The 21,849-nt window shown below is 46.5% G+C and overlaps 1 protein-coding gene across 1 annotated transcript in view; it reads right to left on the bottom strand.

The window, feature by feature from the left end:
* Positions 1-20,292, bottom strand: part of LOC140207739 (NACHT, LRR and PYD domains-containing protein 3-like) — a 97,927-nt gene extending 77,635 nt beyond the window's left edge. The window contains exons 1-2 of the mRNA XM_072276299.1: positions 20,212-20,292; positions 18,502-18,653 (exon numbers count right to left, since the gene is read on the bottom strand). The gene's annotated coding sequence lies outside the window, so the exon portion shown is untranslated. The remainder of the gene's footprint in view (positions 1-18,501; positions 18,654-20,211) is intronic.
* Positions 20,293-21,849: the final 1,557 nt, after the last annotated feature.

The following is a 21,849-nucleotide window of genomic DNA, read 5'->3' as shown; positions in this document are numbered from 1 at the left end:
AGGCTGTACCGATTCTACCACAGATCCATCACTGTGTACAGAACAGAACAGCTCACTCCCTGCATCGCGCTCGAGACAAAAGACTAATTCTGCGCTGATGGTTGAGCCACCAGGGGTTGGAGGGTGTTGAATCACTGTGGATAGAGCTAAAGAAATGGAACGGTAAACTAGGTGTCAATGGGAGTTGTATAAGAAACCTCTAAGCAGTAGAAAGGATGTGGACTGCAAATTAAATGGGAGATAGTAAATGAATGCAAAAGGGCATTGTTACAGTAGTCAATGGGGATTTGAATAAGCAGGTAGTTTGAGAAAATTGGTTTGGTGCTGGATTCTATGAGGGGACATTTCTAGAGAGCCTTCCAGATGGCCTTTTGGTGCAATTTGTGCGATCAGCTATTCTGGATTGGGTGCTGTGCTATGAACTGGAATTGATTAGAGAGCTGAAGGCAAAAGAACCTTCAGGGCAAGTGATCATAATATGATCGAATTCACCCTGAAATTTGAGAAGGAAAAGCTGAAGTCAGATGTATCAGTATCACAGTGGAGTAAAGGGAATTACAGAGGCATGAGAGAGGTGCTGGCTAAAACTGATTGGAAAAGAACACTGGCAGGGATGACGGCAGAGAAGCAATGCCTGGAATATCTGGAATCAATTCAGAAGACACAGGATATATACCTCCCAAAGAGGAAGTATTATAAAGGCAAGATGACACAGCCATGGTGACCAAGAGAAGTCAATGCCAACATGAAAGCATTCAGTGGAGCAAAAGTTACTGGGAAATTAGAAGATTGGTAAGGTTTTAAAAACCAACAGAAGCAACTAAAAAGTCAAGGTCTGAGAATCGGAGCGGGAGTGTGGAGGAAGCCTTTTTTGAATTTTTCTTTTTTTTAAATCAGCGTTGAGAGAGGCGGGACTGCGCAGGCGTGTGACGTCAGGGAGTGAAGCGTGGAAGATTTAAAAGGAACACAGCCTTATACAGCGGGCAGTGTAGTTTGCGGGCTGCAGAGTGAGCCGGGAGCAGAGTGGAGACTTAAGGGCTTTGGCAGAAACGGGCGAGGCAAGGAAGGTTTGGTATTCATTTTTTGTTGTTATTTGAGGAGAGGGGTAAGTATGAGTGTGAGGGCAGCTTGTTGTTCTCAGTGCCGGATATGGGAGGTAGTGAAGTCTACCAGCCTCCCGGACGTCCACATCAGCACCAGGTGTGTCGAGATGCAGCTACTGAGGGAACTGGAGCTGCAGCTCGATGACCTTCGTCTGGTCAGGGAGAGTGAGGAGTTGATAGAGAGAAGCTACAGGCAGATGGTCGCACCGGGGCCATGGGAGGAAGACAACTGAGTCACATTTAGCAGGGGGATTAGGAAGAATCAGGTAATAGAGAGTACCCCTGTGGCTGTGGCTGTGTCCCTTGACAATAAGTACTCCTGTCTGAGTACTGTTGGTGAGGACAGCATACCTGGGGGAAACAACACTGGCTGTGCCTCCGGCAAAGGGTCCGACCCCGTAGCTAAGAAGTGTAGAGAACGGAAGAGGATAGCAGTAGTAATAGGTGACTCAATAGTTAGGCGGTCAGATAGGCGATTCTGTGGACGCAGTGCGGAGACCCGCATGTTAGTTTGCCTCCCTGGTGCCAGGTTCTGGGATGTTTCTGATCGCGTCCAAGAGATCCTGAAGTGGGAGGGAGAGGAGCCAGAGGTCGTGGTACATATAGGTACCAATGACATAGGATGGAAAAGGGGAGAGGTCCTGAAAGAAGAATATAGGGAGTTAGGAAGGGAGTTAGGGAATGAGACAGGGCAGGTGACAGAGGTATGTGTTGGGGAGCACTTCGGGTCCAGTGATCACAATACCATTAATTTCAGTGCAATTATGGAGAAGGATAAGCTAGAGAAAGGTTGAACAAGTTAGGTCTTTATTCCTTGGAGCGTAGAATGTTGAGGGGGAACTTGATAGAGGTGTTTAAAATTATAAGGGGGGTTGATAGAGTTGATGTGGATAGGCTTTTTCCATTGAGAGTGGGGGAGATTCAAACAAGAGGACATGAGTTGAGGGTTAACGGGCAAAAGTTTAGGGGTAACACGAGGGGGAACTTCTTTACTCAGAGAGTGGTAGCTGTGTGGAACGAGCTTCCAGCAGAAGTGGTTGAGGCAGGTTCGACGTTGTCGTTTGAAGTTAAATTGGATAGATATATGGACAGGAAAGGAATGGAGGGTTATGGGCTAAGTGCAGGTCGGTGGGACTAAGTGAGAGTGTGAGTTCGGCACGGACTAGAAGGGCAGAGATGGCCTGTTTCCATGCTGTAATTGTTATATGGTTATAAAGTACATTTCTTATCAAATTATGTATACTTTATACACCCTTGAGATTTGTCTTCTACAAAACAAAGAAACTCAATAGAACCCAGTAAAACAAAAGAAGACCATCAAACTCCCAGACAGACAGGCGATTCTGTGGATGCAAAAAGGAAAAACGGATGGTAGTTTGCCTCACAGGTGCCAGGGTCCGAGATGTTTCTGGTCGTGTCCGCAATATCCTAAAAATGGGAGCGTGAGCAGCTCGAAGGTATTGGTACAAATGACAGAGGAAGAAACAGGGAGCAAGGCCTGAAGAAAGAAGAAAGGGAGTTAGGAAGGAAGCTCAGAAGAGGCAATATTCAAAATGGAGAAGAACGCAGGACTGAAGGTGCTGTATTTAATTGTAGGTAGCATTCAGAATAAGGTGCATGAACTCATGGCGTAATTAGAGATTGGTCGGTATGATGTTTGGGCATCACTGAAAGAAGCCCATAGTTGGGAGCTTAACATCAAAGGATATATTTTCATCAAAAGGACAGGCAGGAAGGCAGAGGCAGTGGTGTGGCTCTGTTGGTAAGAGAATGTTGAATCTTTGTGGGTGGAGTTAAGAAACTGCAAGGGTAAAAAAAAACTATTATGAGAATCATATATGGCCTCCAAATAGTAGCCGAGATGTGGAGTTGAAATTGCAAAGGGAGTTGGAAAAGGCATGTTATAAGGGTAATATTACAATTGTAATGGAGAACTTCAACATGCAAGTGGATTGGGAAAATCAGGTTGGAGTCCGATCACAAGAGAGGGAATTTGTTCAATGCCTATGAGATGGCATTTTAGAGCAGCTTGTGCATGAGCCTACTTGGGGAAAGGGCATCTTAGATAGGGTGTTCTGTAATAATCCAGATCTTATTAGGGAGTTTAACATAAAGGAACCATTAGGAGGGAGTGATCATAATATGACTGAACTCATACTATAATTTGAGAGGGAGAAGCATAGCTCACATGTACTGTAGTACATTGGAATAAAGGGAATTACAGAAGCATGAGAGAGGAGCTTGTCGAAGTGGATTGGAGGAGGATACTGGCAAGGATGATGGCAGAGCAAAGATGGCTGAAGTTACTGGGAATAGTTCATAAGGAGCAGGATAGATGTGTCCCACAGAGGAAGGAGTTTTCAAATGGCAGGGGTAGGTACCATGGCTGACAACGGAAGTTAAGGACTGCTTAATAACCAAGGGAAGGGTATATGGTAGCAAAAGCGAGTGGGAAGTTGGATGATTAGGAAGCTTTTAAAATCCAACAAAAGACCATAAGACATAAGAGCAGAATTAGGCCATCGAGTCTGCTCCGCCATTCAATCATGGCTGATCCTTTTTTTCCATCTCCTCCTCAACCCCAGTTCCTGGCCTTCTCCCCATAACCTTTGATGCCATGTCCAATCAAGAACCGATCAATCTCTGCCTTAATTACACCCAATGACCTAGCCTCCACAGCTGCATGTGGCAACAAGTTCCACAAATTCACCACCCTTCGGCTGAAGAAATTTCTCTGCATTTCAGATTCGAAAGGGTGCCCCTCTATCCTGAGGCTGTGCCCTCTCACCTAGACTCTCCCACCATGGAAAACATCCTGATACCCTCGCAGGCTCGACGACAAACTGCTCTAAGAGGCTATCTCTTAGGCATTCAACAAACTCACACTCTTGAGATCCATTACCAACCTGATTTTCCCAATCGACCTACATGTTAAAATCTCCCATGACATTGCCCTTTTGATGTGCCCTGTTGTAACCTGTGGTCCACCTCCCAGCCACAGTTGGGTGCCCTTTATATAACTGCCATCAGCATCCTTTTATCCTTACAATTTCTTAACTCAGCCCACAAGGATTCAGCATCTTCTGACCCTATATCACATCTTTCTACTCAAAAAAAAGCTATAAGAAGGGGAAAAAATGAAATATGAGGTCATATGAAGCAGGATACCAAGAGTTTTTTCAGTTACCCAAAGAGTAAAAGGGAGGTGAGAGTTGATGTTGGACATCTGGAAATGATGCTGGTGAGGTCGTAATAGGGGACGAAGAAATGGCGGATGAATTTAATGGGTACTTTGCATCAGTCTTCACTGTGGAATACACTAGCAGTGTGCCAGAGGTCCGTAAGTGTCAAGGAGCAGGAGTGAGTGTCATTGCTATTACAAAGGAAAAAGTGCGAGGCAAACTCAAAGGTCTGAAGGTTGATAAGTCACCTGGGCCAGATCCCAGAGTCCGGAGAGAGGCTGTTGAAGAGATAATGGATGCATCGGCAATGATCTTTCAAGAAAAACTTGATTCTGGCATGGTCCTGGAGGACTGGAGGACTGCAAATGTCAGTCAACTCTTTAAGAAGGGAGGAATGCAAAAGGAAGGAAATTATAGATCAGTCAGACTAACCTCAGTGGTTGGGAAAGTGTTGGAGTCTGTTATTAAGATAAGGTTTCAAAGGTACTTGGAGAGTAATGATAAAATCAGTCAAACTCAACATGGCTTCTGTAAAGGGGAATTTTGCCTGACAGATATGTTAGAGTCCTTCGAGGAAGGAACAAGCAGGGTGGGCAGTGGATGGCATTTCCTTGGATTTTCAAGAAGGGGATTGATAACGTGCCAAACATGAGGCTGCTTAACAAGATAAAATCCTTTGCCATTACAGAAAAAATACTGGCATGGAATGGCTGACAGGCAGGAGGCAATGTGGTGGAATAAAAGTGGTCTCTCCTTGTTGGCTGCTGGTGACTAGTGGTGTTCCTCAGGGATCAGTATTGGGAGTGCTACTTTTCACATTGTTTGTCAATAGTTTTGATAATGGAATTGATGGTCTTGTGGCAAAGATTGCAGATGATACAAAGATAGGTGGAGGCTCATGCTGTGGAAGCAATGCAACTGCAGCAGGACTTAGACAAACTGGAAGAATGGGCAAAAAGTGGCAGATGGAATAGTGTTGGGAAAAATGTGATACTGAATTTGAGTGAAAGGAACAATGGTGCGAACTGTTATCTAAATGAGGAGAAGGATCAGACATCAGAGGTACAGAGTCCTCGTGCAAGACTCCCGGAAGCTCAATTTAACAGCTTGAGTCTGTGGTAAAGAAGCCAAATGCAATGTTGGCATTTATTCCAAGAGGAACAGAACATAAAAGCAAGGAGATAATGTGGAGCCTTTATAAGACACTAGTCAGACCACACTTGGTGCCATTGACAGTTTTGGGCACCACATCTCGGAAAGAAGGTGCTGTCATTGGAGAGAGTCCAGAGGAGGTTGACGAGGATGATTCTGGGAATGAAGGGGTTAACATCTGAGGAGCCTTTAGTAGTGTTGGGCCTGTACTCACTGGAACTTAGAAGAATGTGAGAACATCTGACTGAAAACTAACGAATGCTGGAAGGACTGGATAGGTTGGATGTGGAGAGGATGTTTCCTCTGGAGTGAGTATCCAGAACTAGAGGGCATTACCTCAGAATTGAGGTGTGGCCTTTTAGAACAGAGGTAAGAAGGATGTTTTTTAGCCAGAGAATAGTAAATCTGTGGAATGCTCTGCCACAGATTGCGGTGGAGGCCAAGTCCATGGGTATATTTAAAGCGAAAGTTGATAATTTCCTGATCGGTCGGGGCATCAAAGGATATGACGAGAAGGCAGGTGTATGGGGTTGAGTGGGATCTGGGATCAGCCATGATGGAATGGCGGAGCAGACTTGATGGGCTGAATGGCCTAATTCTGCACCTATGTCTTATGGTCTTAAGGTCTTAAACTCACACCGTGCAGAGATTTAAAAAAAAAAACATGCAAACAACAAAAGTAATCTAATAGCATTCAAAACTGAAGTTCACAAAAGTGAGTCCACACTGTGCTAGTTGCAGGCCACAGCCATGGTTCGGTGCAGAGACGAGTAAACCTCGCAGAGCAGGGATTTGAACCGGCCCATGCTTCCCCTATGGCCCTGACACCCTGTCCTTTTCAATCCTTCTCAGCGCATACATCGTCCAGACCTAGCTCTCGGACCGAGACCCTGATGCTTAGATACATTGTTGGGCCATTGCACCTCAATTCAACCCATACACAATTTTTCCAATCTGGCTTGGTGCTTAAATCGATCAAGCCTCGGTTCTTTGCTTGCGCTCAGGCCCGGGTTCGGGCCCTGCTGCCTCGACTCTACGTCGCCTACGCTCACCTCGCCTCAGTTCTGCCCAATCAAATTGCCTCCGAGTTCGCTTGTGAAATGGACAAACGTGGGCTCATTGCTCACTGCCCGGCCTGGACCCCACTGCCCTGATTCAGCCCGAACACACCAGGCTCCAGCCGTCCTGCACGTTCCCACTGCACAATGCCAGGTTGTACAAGTGGTTCACATGCTCAACTCCAACAGGGAAGTTACAGTCTATTGTCTGCAGTGATCGTTTAGCAGAAAGAGTGTAATTAATGAGGCATTTAGTTGTTTTCTTTGAGTTATTTGCCACCAGCAAGCAGTCAGTCAGTTTACCTGTGCTATCTTAAACCAGAAGAATTAAGGAAAAGATGGAATACAGAAGTAAGCTAGCCAATAATATTAAAGAGGATACCAAAAGTTTCTTCAGATACATAAAGTGCAAAAGGGAGGTGAGAGTGTATATCAGACCGCTGGAAAATGATGCTGCAGAGGTAGTAATGGGGGACCAGGAAATGGCAGATGAACTGACTATGTACTTTGCATCAGTCTTCACTGTGGAAGACAATAGTAGTGTGGTGGGAGTTCCAGGTGCCAGGGGTCAGGAAGTGTGTGAACTGGAGAGAAGCTTCTTGGGAAACTGAAGCTTTGATAAGTCACCAGGATCGGATGGTGTACAACCCAAGGTTCTGAAAGAGATAGCTGAAGAGAATACATAGGCATTAGTAATGACCTTTCAAGAGTCACTAGACTCTGGATTGGTTTTGGAAGGCTGGAAATTTGCAAATATCACTCCAATCTTTGAGAAAGGAGAGGCAGAAGAAAGGAACTTATAGGCCAGTTAGTCTGACCTCAGTAGTTGGGAAGATGTTGGAGTCAATTATTAAGGATGAGGTGTCCCAGTACTTGGAAGCACATGATAAAATAGGCTGTAGTCAGCACTGTATCCTCAAATCTTGCCAGACAAATCTGATGCAATTCACTGAAGAAATAACAAGCAGGATAGACAAAGGAGAATCGGTTGATGTCCTGTACTTAGATTTCCAGAAGGCTCTTGGCAAGGTGCCACACATGACGCTGCTTAATGTTAAGGACCCATGGCTTCACCAGAAAGATGGCTTCATGTGGATCAAGGAGTAGCTAACTTGCAGCAAGCACAGAGTGGCAGTAAAGGGAGCCTTTTCTGGTTGGGTGCTGGTTACAAGTGGTGTTCCGCAGGGTTCTGTGTTGGGACCGGTTCTTTTTATGTTATATGTCAATTATTTTGATGATGGGGTTAATGACTTTACTGCAAAGTTTGTAGACGATACGAAGATAGCTGGATGGGAAGATAGTTTTGAGGAAGTAGAGAGGGTATAGAAGGACATAGATTTGGAGAATGAGCAAAGCAATGGCAGATGGAAATGGAATAGTGTCAGGAAGGAAATGGAATAGTGTCCATGCACTTTGGTAAAAGAAATGAAAGGGTTGACGATTTTCTAAATGGAGAGAAAATTCAAAAAGCTAAGACGCAAACCGACCAGAGGGACCTTGTGCACAATTCCCCAAAGGTTAATTTGCAGGTTGAGTCGTTGGTGAGGAAGGCAAATGTGATTATACCATTCATTTCAAGGGGACTAGAATAGAAAAGCGAAGCTGTAATGTTGAGACTTTATAAGGCACTGGTGAAGCCACACTTGTGAACAGATTTTGGCCCCTTATAGAGCATAGAATAGTACAGCACAGTACAGGCCCTTCGGCCCACAATGTTGTGCCAACCCTCAAACCCTGCCTCCCATACAACCCACCACCTTAAATTTCTCCATATACCTGTCTAGTAGTCTCTTAAACTTCACTAGTGTATCTGCCCCCACCACTGACTCAGGCAGTGCGTTCCACACACCAATCACTCTCTGAGTAAAAAACCTTCCTCTAATATCCCCCTTGAACTTCCCACCCCTTACCTTAAAGCCATGTCCTCTTGTATTGAGCAGTGGTGCCCTGGGAAAGAGGCGCTGGCTATCCACTCTATCTATTCCTCCTATTATCTTGTACACCTCTATCATGTCTCCTCTCATCCTCCTTCTCTCCAAAGAGTAAAGCCCTAGCTCCCTTAATCTCTGATCATAATGCATACTCTCTAAACCAGGCAGCATCCTGGTAAATCTCCTCTGTACCCTTTCCAATACCCTTTTCTTAGAAAGGATGTGCTGAAACTGGAGAGGGTTCAAAGGAGGTTCACAATAATGATTCCAGGATTAAATGGCTTGTCATATGAAGATCATTTCATGGCTCTGGGCCTGTATTCACTCAAATTCAGAGAACGCGGGGTGACCTCATTGAACCTATCAAATGGTGAAAGGCCTTGATAGAGTGAATGTGGAGAGGATGTTTCCTATGTGAGAGAGTCTAGGACCAGAGGACACAGGCTCAGAATAGAGGGGCATCTTTTTAGAATGGAGATTCTTTAACTAGACGGTGGAGAATCTGTGGTATATTTTGCCACAGGTCAATGTAGAGGCCAAAACTTTATGTACATTTAAGGCAGAGGTTGATAAATTCTTGATTGGACGTGACATCAAAGGTTATGGGGAGAAGACAGGAGACTGGGGCTGATGGGAAAATTGGATGAAACAATAGAGCAGACCTGATGGACCAAATGGCCTAATTCCCTCCTAAACCGTCTGGTCTTATGATTCTAATTCTGAGTCTCTTGTAGCAATTCCCCCAAATATGGAAAAGTGATCTCCCTGTGTCTTCCACATCAGAACAACATTTTGCAGATAGACAAAGCACACTGACATCATATTTTCTACCATTAATCCTAAAGGCAAATAATCTAGCACATTGATGCAATAAGGAAGTCACACTGGTGTAGTTAATCCTTTGGGTTAAGGAGTTTCAACAAGTCAGCCAACACGGACAATTTCCAGCAGGTATACATGGTCTGCAGCAACAACTTCACTGTACAGCAATGCAAGCAGCTTCAGAGAGCAGTGGGCTCAGGCCAATAGTCCAATCGTCACAGAGAGCAGTGGACTCAGCTCATTCCTCGGGCTTGCATTGTAACATGGCGCCCAGGCTCATTGGGGGTAGCCTCTCCTGTCGGTGCTGCCCCTGTGGTGGATCAGTAGAATTACAGGCGGGACTGCCGAGAGCCATTAATTTGTGGGACTTAAGATTTGTTTTCTTACGTGACTACGTTCTTTGTTCCTTCCCTTTCTCGTTATTTTAAATGCACACATATGTTTTTGCACCCTGGCCCCAGAAAAACGCTGTCTCATCGGCTCTATCGGTGTATGGTTTGAATGACAAATTAAACGTGATTTGATTTGTCTTGCTATATCGTGGGCACATTCCTCACCGTTTGTAATATCTCCCTCAAGGAGGCAACATGCAACAACGATGCCCAGCATCTGGGCTGTGCCAGCCACTCACAGCTACCATGGGGCAGGTGGTACAGAAGTCCCAAACCACCAGGTCGCTTCCTTCAACCATTCCGTTCGTGACCCAGTCCAAACCGAATCACTACACTTAGCAACACCAGAACCACTGCTCTTTGTTCTTAATGATTGGACTTCTACCGCTCCACATTTCCAATTCTCTCTCAATAAAACAAATGTGAAGCAGAAAGTTTGGTGCCTTGTTCTTGACTTAAAAAAGAATTTCGGGTCAAAAAAAAAAAAAAAATCAGAATCCAACATGATTTTCATCCAAGCTTCCATAACTCATAAATCTTGCAAAGGAACCTGCATCTCCCACTTCCACTGGCAGCTCACTCCACACTCAACCACCCTGAGTGAAGTTTCCCTTTAAATATTTAAGACTTAAATATTTCTTCTTTCAACCTAAACCTATGAAATCTTGTTCTAAGCTAATGCAGCCTCAGCAGGGAAAGCCATACCTACAGACCTCATCAGTTTATGTATCACCGTAAGACTTCCTCTTATTCCTTTGCGCACCACTGAATTAAGTCCTACTAGTTCCACTTATCCTGACAACCCAGGTCCTCAAGTCCCAGCGGCATCTGACTGCCCAGGCTTATGAAGGCTGATGTGAGAAAAGTCTCTTTATGACCTTGATGCAACGTAGGGAATTATGGATTCTATTCCCAAGTCCCTTTGGCCTCCTACTCACCTCAGAGCCCAACCACTCAGTACGGCTTTCTCTGGTTTATTTTCAAGTGGAACACACCACACCAATCTGCATTAAAGTCCGTGTGCCACTTTTTCTAGCTGCTCAAGATCACGCTACAAGTTTTGATAGCGTTCCTCGTTCTCTGCTACGCCCCTATTCATGGTGTCATCCGCAAATTGGCCGATACAGTTTTCCCACGCTCTCAGCCAAATCGTTAACATTGATGATTAACAACAATGACCCCTGTGGCACACCGCTAGTCACAGGCCTGCATCAGAGAGACTACCATCAACTGCCAACATACACCACTGATCGCCCTCCTGGCACTTATCCTTGTGAGCGGAACGAATGCTACACCTGCCCCTACACCTCCTCCCTCACTACCATCCAGGGCCTGCTTCCTGGTGAGGTGACACTTCACCTGTGAATGGGTTCGGGTTATATACTGTGTCCGGTGCTCCCAGTGTGGCCTCCTGTATATCGGTGAGACACAACATGGATTGGCAGACCACTTCGCCGAGCGCCTATGCTCCACCTGCCAGAAGAAGGGAAATCTCCCAGTGTCCACCCAGTTTAATTCCACTTCCCATTCCCATTCTGACATGTCGCGATGAGGCCACACTCAGGCTGGAGGGACAACACCTTATATTCCGTCTCAGGGGCTTCCAACCTGATGGCGTGAACATCGATTTCTCAAACTTTCAGTAATTCCTCCCCTCCTTCACCATTCCCTATCCCCTTATCCCTCTCTCACCTTGTCTCCCTCTGGTCTTCTTCCCTCAGCAATCATCAAGATCCCCCTCTCTGCCTCACCGGTGTAGTCTAAAGGAAAGCTTATGAAGCAATACATTTGGTACCGGCTTGGCTGCAGGATTTGCCAGAAGGATGTTCAATGACGTCCGGCCGCCTTAGGGGGCTCCACTTCGGATTTCCTGTCTGGGTTTACTCCTGTAGCCTTCGTCTCTCCCGAGGCTGCCCACAAGACAGTGGGGCTATTTACCCGGAGCTGGGGATCTGTTTCATGAGCACTGGGGGGTATCCACACACAAGTGGGCCCGTGTGCTACGTGTGCAGGGGCCAGACCTCCTCCCCGTCTTCTGTACTTCAGCCTGAGTCCGAAAGGAGTTCAGTTTCCGTGTGTGACCAGCGAGGAGGCACTGCATGAGGGTTGCTGTTGGAGATGGTACTGGTACTGGTCGGGAGAGACTTACGCATCCAGCTGTCCTGTCATGAGGTTGCTAGCCAGTGGTGGAAGCTGGAAGTGAGAACGGCAAGCACTACCCACTAAACTACCACATTAGACGCATCACAACCATCTGGACCTTCAGGGAAAAGGACCACACCCCACTGCAGAATGACCTACGATTTTTGAATTCTATCCCTAATTTAGAAAATCACCTTTTTTCCTTCCCAGCAAGTTAGACAAACCCAAACTTCACTACACTGCATTCCATTTGCCACTTGGTCCATTCCTAATCAGTCCAAGTCCCAGTCTAGACTCCCTGCTTCCCAACTCGGACCCTCCCCGTCCTGGAATCATCACTGAACTTGGCCACTGATACCAGGGGGACACTTAAAAACACAGTGTACAAAGTCAACGAATGAGATAACAAGAATGAAAGGAAAGTGAAGGGTCAGAACTAGCAAAAGAGAATATCTTGGCGATTAAAAATGTAATTGAAAAACATCATTCCTCTGGTCCTGATGGAAAAGCACAAGAACTTGGACCTCTGTACCTCCCTCTGCAACTGGGTCCTCGTCTGCCTAACTGGAAGGCTACAACCTGTGCAATAGGAAATAGTGTCACCACCTCACTGACAATCAGACCTCAGGGATGTGTGTTCAGCCCACTGCTCTTCTCTCTCTACACTCATGACTGTGTCGCCAGGCACAGCTCAAATGCCATCTGTAAATTTGCTGACGATACAACCATTACAGGTAAAATCTCAGATGGTAACAAGAGGGCGTGCAGGAGTGAGATATATCAGCTAGTTGAGTGGTGTCGCGGCAACAACATAACGTCAGTTAGGTCAAAGAGCTGATTGTGGACAGGATAAGTGAACATACAGCAGACCTCAGAGGGATCAGAAGTGGAGAGGGTGAGCAATTTAAAGTTCCTGGGTGCCCATATCACCGAGGATCCAACCTGGTCCGAACAACACACACAAAATGCTGGAGCAACTAAGCAGGCCAGGCCGCATTTATGGAAAAAAGTGCAGTTGATGTTTCTGGTCGAGACACTTCTAGACAATTTCTCTTACTGCAGACTGATGAACACTCAGATCTTTAGAAACACTTCTGTAGCCTTTTCCAGCTTCATGCATCTCTACAATTTTTGTAAAGTCCTCTGAAAGTTATTTTGATCAAGGCATGGCGCACATAAAATGATCTTTCTTAAGAGCAGGTTGTCAGTAACCTGATTTAATGTGTATTTTTTATAGGACAGGGCACCTCTAATTACTTCATTTTTTACATCCTTCACATAGATGAGGAGTAAAAATCTTTATGTTCTGTCTCCATCTAAATGCGCAATGTTCAATCATAGTAATTTATAATAAATAGAACAGTCAATGTAATATAGAGTACACGGAAATCAGCCTGAGTTCACCAGTCTGATGGCCTGGTGTAAGAAGCTGTCCCGGAGCCCGTTGGTCCTGGCTGCGGTACCGTTTCCCAGATGGTAGCAGCTGGAATAGATTGTAGATGGGGTGACTTGGGTCCCCAGTAATCCTACAGGCCCTTTTTACACACCTGTTCTTGTAAATGTCCTGAATAGTGGGAAGTTCAGAACTACCGATACGCTGGGTTGTCCACACCACTCTCTGCAGAGTCCTGTGATCGAGGGAAGTACAGTTCCCATACCAGGCAGTGATGCAGCCAGTCAGGATGCTCTCAAATGTGGCTCTGTAGAAAGTACTTAGGATTTGGGGGCCCATATCAAACTTCCTCAACCATCTGAGGTGAAAGAGGTGCTGTTGTCCCTTGTTCGCCACACAGCTGGTATGTGCAGACCACATGAGGTCCTCGGTGATGTGGGTGCTGAGGAACTTAAAGCTGTTTACCACCTCAACCCCAGTTCCATTGATGTCAATAGGGGTTATCCTGTCTCCGTTCCTCCTGTAGTCCACAATTAGCTCCTTTGTTTTTGCGACATTGAGGGAGAGGTTGTTTTCTTGACACCACTGTAGGCCAGCTCGTTATTGTTTCAGATAAGGCCAATCAATGTAGCCTCGTCGGCAAATTTAATTAGCAGATTGGAGCAGTGGGTGGTGACACAGTCATGGGTATACAGGGAGTAAAGGAGGGGCAGAACACATACTGTATCCCCCTCCACCACTGTTGCCGGCAGCTCATTCCACACACTAACCACTCTCTGCATAATGAACTTACCCCTGACATCTCCTCTGTACCTACTCCCCAGCACCTTAAACCTGTGTCCTCTTGTGCCAACCATTTCAGCCCTGGGAAAAAGCCTCTGGCTATCCAATGCCTCTCATCAGCCCTGAGTGGCTCCTGTATTGAGAGTCAGAGAGTTAGAGGTGAGGGAGCCCACTCTTACCACCTGCTGGTGATCTGACAGGAAGTCCGGGATCCAGCTACACAAAGCAGGATCAAGGCCAGGGTCTCTGAGCTTCTTGTCGAGCCTGGATGAAACTATGATGTTGAATGCTGAACTGTAGTCCAAGAACTGAATTCTCATCTCATTGATTGGAACGTCTGGCTCCAAACAGCTTTTGTACAAAGCATTACCCCAGAGTTCACATACTTCTTTGAACCTAGATTGTGATTGTTTAAATGGTGTACTCAGTATTGACAAGTGGTACAATTGTTTGTGTGGTATTAATTCAAATTGTGGTTGTTTATAATTGTGACTGCGATGAAGGTCAAACCACATTTTATGAGTGATTAATGCAGAAATCCAGGTAATTACAAAAGGTTCACAAGTTTTTTTCTTTCAACTGTAAGTAACAATAAACCTGATTCTGATATGGGTCTCTATTGTGGACTGAGAGTGGGAAGGGAACAGGGAGAGGGGAATCATGGTTGGGGAAAAAGGGGAAGGAAGAGTGGAGGGAGTGGGAGGCACCAGAGAGACATTCTGTGCTGATCAATAAACAAATTGTTTGGAATCAAGTGACCTTTCCTGTCATCTCTGCCCCTCCATTGCTCAAATGCTACCTGTCCCAGACCCCTCCCACAGCACTGTCTTCCAGCCACTCCCAGCATCCTCTGCTGTCGCCGGATTTACAAACGCGCTCTCCACTCTACATTGGCAAGCACAGTACTGTGCAAATGCTACCTGTCCCAGACCCCTGCCACAGCACTGTCTTCCAGCCACTCCCAGCATCCTCTGCTGTCGCCGGATTTACAAACGCGCTCTCCACTCTACATTGGCAAGCACAGTACTGTGCAAATGCTACCTGTCCCAGACCCCTCCCACAGCACTGTCTTCCAGCCACTCCCAGCATCCTCTGCTGTCGCCGGATTTACAAACGCGCTCTCCACTCTACATTGGCAAGCACAGTACTGTGCAAATGCTACCTGTCCCAGACCCCTCGCACAGCACTGTCTTCCAGCCACTCCCAGCATCCTCTGCTGTCGCCGGATTTACAAACGCGCTCTCCACTCTACATTGGCAAGCACAGTACTGTGCAAAAAGCCTTAGGCACCCGCGCTCGAAATATCTGCTTAAAATTTTGGCACAGCACTGCAACTTGGGCGATCGTCCCAGCAACAACTTTCTAAATTTTCTCAGTACTCTTTCAATTTTATGACCATAAAATTTTAAAGTAGGTGAGCAGAACTCCACACAACAATCCAAATTTGGCCTTAATAATGACTTATTAAACTTGAGCACAACATCTCAACTCCTGAACTCAATACTCTCATTCATGGAGGCCAATGTGCCAAAAGCTCTCTTTATGACCCTGTCTTCCTGTGATGCCACTTTCAAGAAATTATGGGTCTGTATTCCCACGGTTCTTCTTTCTACCGCACTCCTCAGAGCCACTCTGTTCACTGGGTTCACTTCGCACCCTGGGCGGTCCTCCTCAAGTGAAAAACCTCACACTTGTCTCCATTAAATTCCACCCGCCATTATTTCAGCCCATTTTCCAGCTGCTCCAGATGCAGCTGCAAAGGTTGATAGCCTTCCTCACTGCCTACCATCTCCCCAGCCTTGGTGCCAGTTACTAACTATCTTGGTGATGTCCTCAATAAATTCTAAAAGACCAGTTAGTACCACTTACCGAAACAATGTCGACAATCCCTGATCAGGCCTTGTCTATCCAAATATGTAACCTGACCCTTAAAAACCTTCCAATAATTTACCCACGTCTGACATTAGGCTCAATGGCCTATAATTCCCTGTCTAGTTCTTAGTTATTGTTAAAAACATTAGCTATGCCTCGTCCATTGGCACGTCATCTGAGGCTAACAACATGTTAAATCCCTTTGCCAGGGACTCTACAATTTTGGTACTAGCCTCCCACAAACCCTGCTGTAATCCGGCTACAGTCCACAACTAAACCACTGCTTTGCCTCAGTTTTGTTGACTGTGCTTGTTGCTTGAGTAAATACAGATGCAAAAACCAACAAAGTCCATGCTAGTTCTCTCCCATCTCCTTCAGCTGCATGCATAGATGACCACGCTGATGTTCCAGAGGACCAATTTTCTCCCTTGCTAGCCTTTTGTTCTTAACAGACACTATCTGTGGAAGCACTTGGGATTCTCCTTCGCCTTGCCAGCCGGAGAAACCTCATGCCTTCTTCTCGTCCTCCTGATTTTCCTCAAGGTTTTTCTTGCATTTCTTACACTTCCCAAGCACCTTTTCTGTTCCTTTCTACCTATATTGCCTGTACACCTCCTTCAGCTGGGCCTCAATATCCCTTGAAAAGCAAGGGTCCCTGATCTTTCATTCCAACAGGAGCATACAAACGCCGTACCCTAAATAGTTCACTTCTGAAGATCTCTCATTTACTAAGTGACCCTTTGCCCGAAGAGAACCTCTACCAATCCACACTTTGCAGATCCTTCCTGATACACTTAAAGTTGGTCTTCTTGCAATTTAGAATCCCAAACCAAGGACCAGTCCTATCCCTTCAAAGGAGTCATGTTCACTTGATCCAAAGTGTTCTCCTACACAAGCTTATTCTACCTTCCCTGTCTTGTTCCCTAATAGCTGATCCACGATAGCACTCCCTCTAATTGGGACCTCTATACATTAAGGAAACATTTGACAAACTGTCCCACTCGGTCCATTCAGTGTATGGGAATCCCAGTCAATATACGAGAAGTTAAAATCAGCCTTACTTATTTTAAATCCCTCTCTAAATTTGCTCCTCTGAATCTTGCTGTTGGATGGTCTACAACAGAGTAGCCTGAAAGTGATCGCCGCTTTTTTCTTGCTCAGGGCCATCCACAGAGCTTCAGTAGACAAGCCCTCCAGTGTGTCCTGTTTGAGGGCTGCCGGGACTCTTCCCCTGATCAGTAATGCCACCCCTCCCCCTTCATCATACGCAAAGCAACAGAACTCTGGAACCTCGAGTTGCCAGACCTGTCGCTCCTGCAAACTAATGACGATAATAACACAATTCCACGCACTGACGAATGCTCTGAGCTCACCTCCCTCACCTACAATTCTTGCATAGGGATAGACGCAGCTCCAGAGCATTTGTCCCACCAGGCTCAACCTGTTGGTTCCTGTCTTTGTCAGTAGGCTAAACATCTTCTTTCCCCACAACAACTCCACTTGATGCCATAGCTCTCTGCTTCCTACCCCATTGCAAGCCCAGTTTAAACTCCCTGGAACTGCACGGGCGAGATTACTGGTCCCCCTCCAGTTCAGGTGCAAACCATCGCACTTGTCCAGGCTCCTCTCTCTAACTCCACTTTAAACCAATCAGTGAGCAGCACTACCAAACCTTCCTTGCAACTCTAGTTCCAGCCTCCAGAGGAAGCACTAGCACACCTTCGCACCAGGTTATTTGTCCCCTCCACTTCAGGTGCAAACCATCCCATTTGTACAGACCTCCACTTCCCTGGGGGAAGAGTCCAATGGGCCATAAATCCCGAGACATCTCATGCTGAGCGATTTCCTTAGCCATATGTTAAACCATGATCTTCCTATTTCACTATCATGTGGCATGGGTGGAAGGTCTGACATCACCACCCTGAGGTCCTGCTCTTTGATTAAGCTCCGAGCTCTCTGAACTCACTTTGCAGGACCTCGTCACCCTTCCTGCCAGTGTCACTGGTACCAAGGTCGGCCACGACTTCTGGCTGCTCTCCCTTCCCTTAAGTACGCTGTGGTCTCACTCCAACATGCCCTTGACTTTGGCACTTGCGAGGCAACATGCCATCAGGGAATCCCGCCCTTGCTCACTCCGAACCAATGAATCTCTTATCTCTACTGCTCGCCTCTATTTCTCCCTTCTCTTCTGCGTCAGAGAGGAAAATCTCAGTGCCGGATACCTGACTGCAGTGGCTTTCCTCTGCGAGGTCGTTTCCAACACCATGTTACTGCGGGGACGAGCCAGAGGATCACACTGCACTGGCAGCCACTCAGTTACCCGTGTACTGCGCCTCAGAAGAAGTGAATGCAGATTAAATTTCGACATTTGAGTGAAGCTTCGACAAGTACATTAGCGGGAGGGGAATAGGGGTCTGTGGTCAAGGTGCAGGTCGATGAGACGAGTTCAGCACAGAAGGGCCTGTTTCTGTCCTGTGGCTGTCTATGACTCGTCAGTAAACATCTTGAAGGAGAAAGTGTGCAGTATTTAAAAACCTGGATGCTGACACCTGGAGAGATTGAAACTAGATCTGCCAAAGGGACAATTAGACTTGTGTGGGCACAGTCAGTTTCCCCAACTGTTTCATGCATCACAGACTTAAGGACCAGTGCCCGAGTAGATGTGTCTTACCGAGCTTTTCCCCCTGAATGAATCAGGATGTTCCTGTCCTGTGGTGCTCTCAGACGGACTTGTTGCTCTTGCTGAGGACTCAGCTGCAGTTCACTTCCAGCTGCAGAATGTTTTCTCCCAATCAGCCTCAGCCGCTCACCGCGGGTCTAATTCTAACAGGACAGACATAACAATCAAAGGTCAACAATACAAAGGAAAGCCATTAGACAAAGGAGCAGAATCAGGCCATTCAGCCCATCGAGTCTGCTCCGTCATTCCATCATGGCTGATCCCGGATCCCACCCAAACCCATACAGCTGCCTTCTCGCCATCCTTTGATGCCCCAACCGATCAGGAAACGGTCTGTGGCAAAGCATTCCACAGATTCACTACTCTCTGGCTAAAAAAATTCCTCCTTGCCTCTGTTCTAAAAGGCCACCCCTCTAGTTCTGGGCACACCCACCACAAGAAACATGCTCTTCACATCCACCCCATGTAGTCCTTTCAACATTCGGTCGGTTTCAAAGAGATCCCCATTCATTCTTCAGAATTCCAATGAATACAGGCCGAATGCTGCCAAACGCTCCTCATATGTTAACCCCGTCATTCCCAGAATCATCCCTGTGAACCTCCTCTGGACTCTCTCCATTGACAGCACATCCTTTCTGAGATATGGGGCCCAAAACCATTGACAATACTCCACGTGCGGCCTGACTAGTGTGTTATAACACCTCAGCATTATCTCTTTGCTTTTATGTTCTATTGCCAGAAGATTTCAGGACTGTGTTCCTAAGAACAAGACCCACTGAATTTCGATTCAATAAAAATATCATGAACAATTAAATTGTCCGTCTCAGTTCACAACGTCTGACGTGCGATATGAAGGGGTCATCATTCAGCTCACAACAAGACCACAAAACACAGAATCAGAATTAGGCCTTTCAGCCCATTGAGTTTACTCCAGAATTTAATTGACTGATTTAAAACTACCCAATTCCCGTAGTTCTTAAGCTCCTTACCAGCTTAGAACTCAGCAACCTTTGTCATAACTACAACTAATTGCATGGCGTACCTCACCCTGTGTGGCAACAAGTTCCACAGATTAATCACCCTTTGAAGAAGTGTCTCTTCCAGTGAAGGTTAAAATACAAGGCGCATTACTGTCACGTCCTGAATTGGAATGTGGAGCAAAGAGACAGGAAGTATACTTCACAAACACATAATCTGCAGACGCTGGAAATCCAGAGAAACACATACAAAATGCTGGAGGCACTCACCAGGCCGGGTAGTATCTATGGAAAAGAGTCAACAGTCGACACTTTGGGTCGACTGCCTTCATCAGAACTCTTCGTTTAACACCCCCCCCCCACCAAAAAAAATATCAACTAGTTTAATTCAAATAGTTATATTGATTCAGTGATGGCAATCATATCCTAACAAACTGCCCGTGATAAACCATCTGCCCTAGAGATCTCAATTTAGCAATTAGAAATTAGAACTTAACAACAGCCTCTCACTCTGTGGAGGCAAGACCAAGGAACTGACTACAGACCTCAGGAGAAGGGAACTAGAGGTCCGTTCTAGGCGCCTCGCTGAGAAGGCCCCACCACCCTGGACCATCCCGGCAGGTGCTGCACCGGAGGCGAGGTGAGGCCGCCCGGAGAGGGAAATTCAACCGGAGTCACAGCCAAACGCGGCAGTGCGCCCGCAGGGATAAGCGGAAATACTCACCCACAGGAACTTGCGATCCTCGCCCTGCAGCCACTGGGCCTTCTCCCGGATCGCCGCCCGGAAAAGGGCGCGATCCCACTCCCGGATCCCCGCCCTCTCCCAATCGGCCCCGCAGTCGATCCACTTCAGAGAGAACAAAATTGAATTTGAATTTGCCGCTGGCCTGCGACCCTGGGCATGCGCAGTGTGCTCTTTACGTCATCAGGGAAGGGCGGGGCCTGGGAAGGATACCCAATGGGAGCGAGGTCATTTGCATTGTCGCTGGTTCAAGCCGTGCAGCTTGCTGTGCAGGCGCAACAAATTTGTTCCAAGTTTTCATAATAAAATAACACAAAATATAAAAAATGAATAAGTATTACAAAAGGGGGAATGGCGAGGTAGTATTCAGAACTGGATTATCCAGAAATCCTATTTCGGAGAGCAGAGGCTAATCCTGAATCATTTCCAAGAACGGGGCAGGTGAAACGGGGTCACGTGACGGACCTGCCGACACTTCGGGTTAACTCACCTGTACCGCAGCTCGGTCACTGGCTCTTTGGTGGGTTGGTGGGTTGGTGGGTGGGTTGGTGGGTTGGTGGGTGGGGGTACTTCCAAAAATTCACACTCGGAGCTGAGATATTTCTCCTCATTTCAGTCCTGAACTATCCACCCTTTCTTTTTCAGACTGGAAACCTGATTCAACCAATTAATGATGGTGTGGATTTGAATTAGTTCACCTCCTCGCCTTCGAAACCCTAAATGAAAGGGTGATTATTATCTTCCTTCATACTCTGACCGCAGCTCTCCAGGGATCAGTGCAGTGAATCTGCTAGACAAACGCTATCTTACCTCTTTATTAAATCGCGGTAGCATTAATATCCATCATCTTTAGACACGTGTTGTCCCTACCTGTAATCTCCCAGCCCCGACACTATTTCCAACATTCCCTACTGCCCTCTCACCTGGATCCACCTATCACTCCCCAACCCTGCCGCTCACCTCATCAGTTATTATTATTGAGATAGAGTTCATTCGAGCTATCCTCGTGTTATTAAGACAATAGACAATAGGTGCAGGAGTAGGCCATTCAGCCCTTCGAGCCAGCACCGCCACTCACCGTGATCGTGGCTGATCATCTACTATCAGTATCCAGTTCCTGCCTTTTCAACTATCTTTAAGAGCTCTATCCATCTCTTTTTTGAAAGCATCCAGAGACTTGGCCTCCACAGCCTTCTGGGGCAGAGCATTCCATATATCCACCACTCTCTGGGTGAAAAAGTTTTTCCTCAACTCCGTTCTAAATGCCCTACCCCTCATTCTTAAACTGTGGCCTTTGGTTCTGGACTCACCCATTAGCGGGAACGTGCTTCCTGCCTGCAGCGTGTCCAATCCCTTAATAATCTTATATGTCTCAATAAGATCCCCTCTCAGCCTTCTAAATTCCAGAGTATACAAGCCCAGTCGCTCCAATCTTTCGACATATGACAGTCCCGCCATCCCAGGAATTAACCTTGTGAACCTACGCTGCACTCCCTCAATAGCAAGAATGTCCTTCCTCAGGGTCCATTTACAATGACCAACTGAACTACTGCTCTGGAATGTCAGAGGAAACCAGATCACCGGGAAGAGACACATGCAATCATGGGCAAAACATACAAC

This window comes from Mobula birostris, chromosome 13 (assembly GCF_030028105.1).
Source record: "Mobula birostris isolate sMobBir1 chromosome 13, sMobBir1.hap1, whole genome shotgun sequence".
NCBI lineage: Eukaryota > Metazoa > Chordata > Chondrichthyes > Myliobatiformes > Myliobatidae > Mobula > Mobula birostris.
The sequence above is the reverse complement of the archived record's forward strand: the minus strand, read 5'-3'. Positions and strand labels throughout refer to the sequence as shown.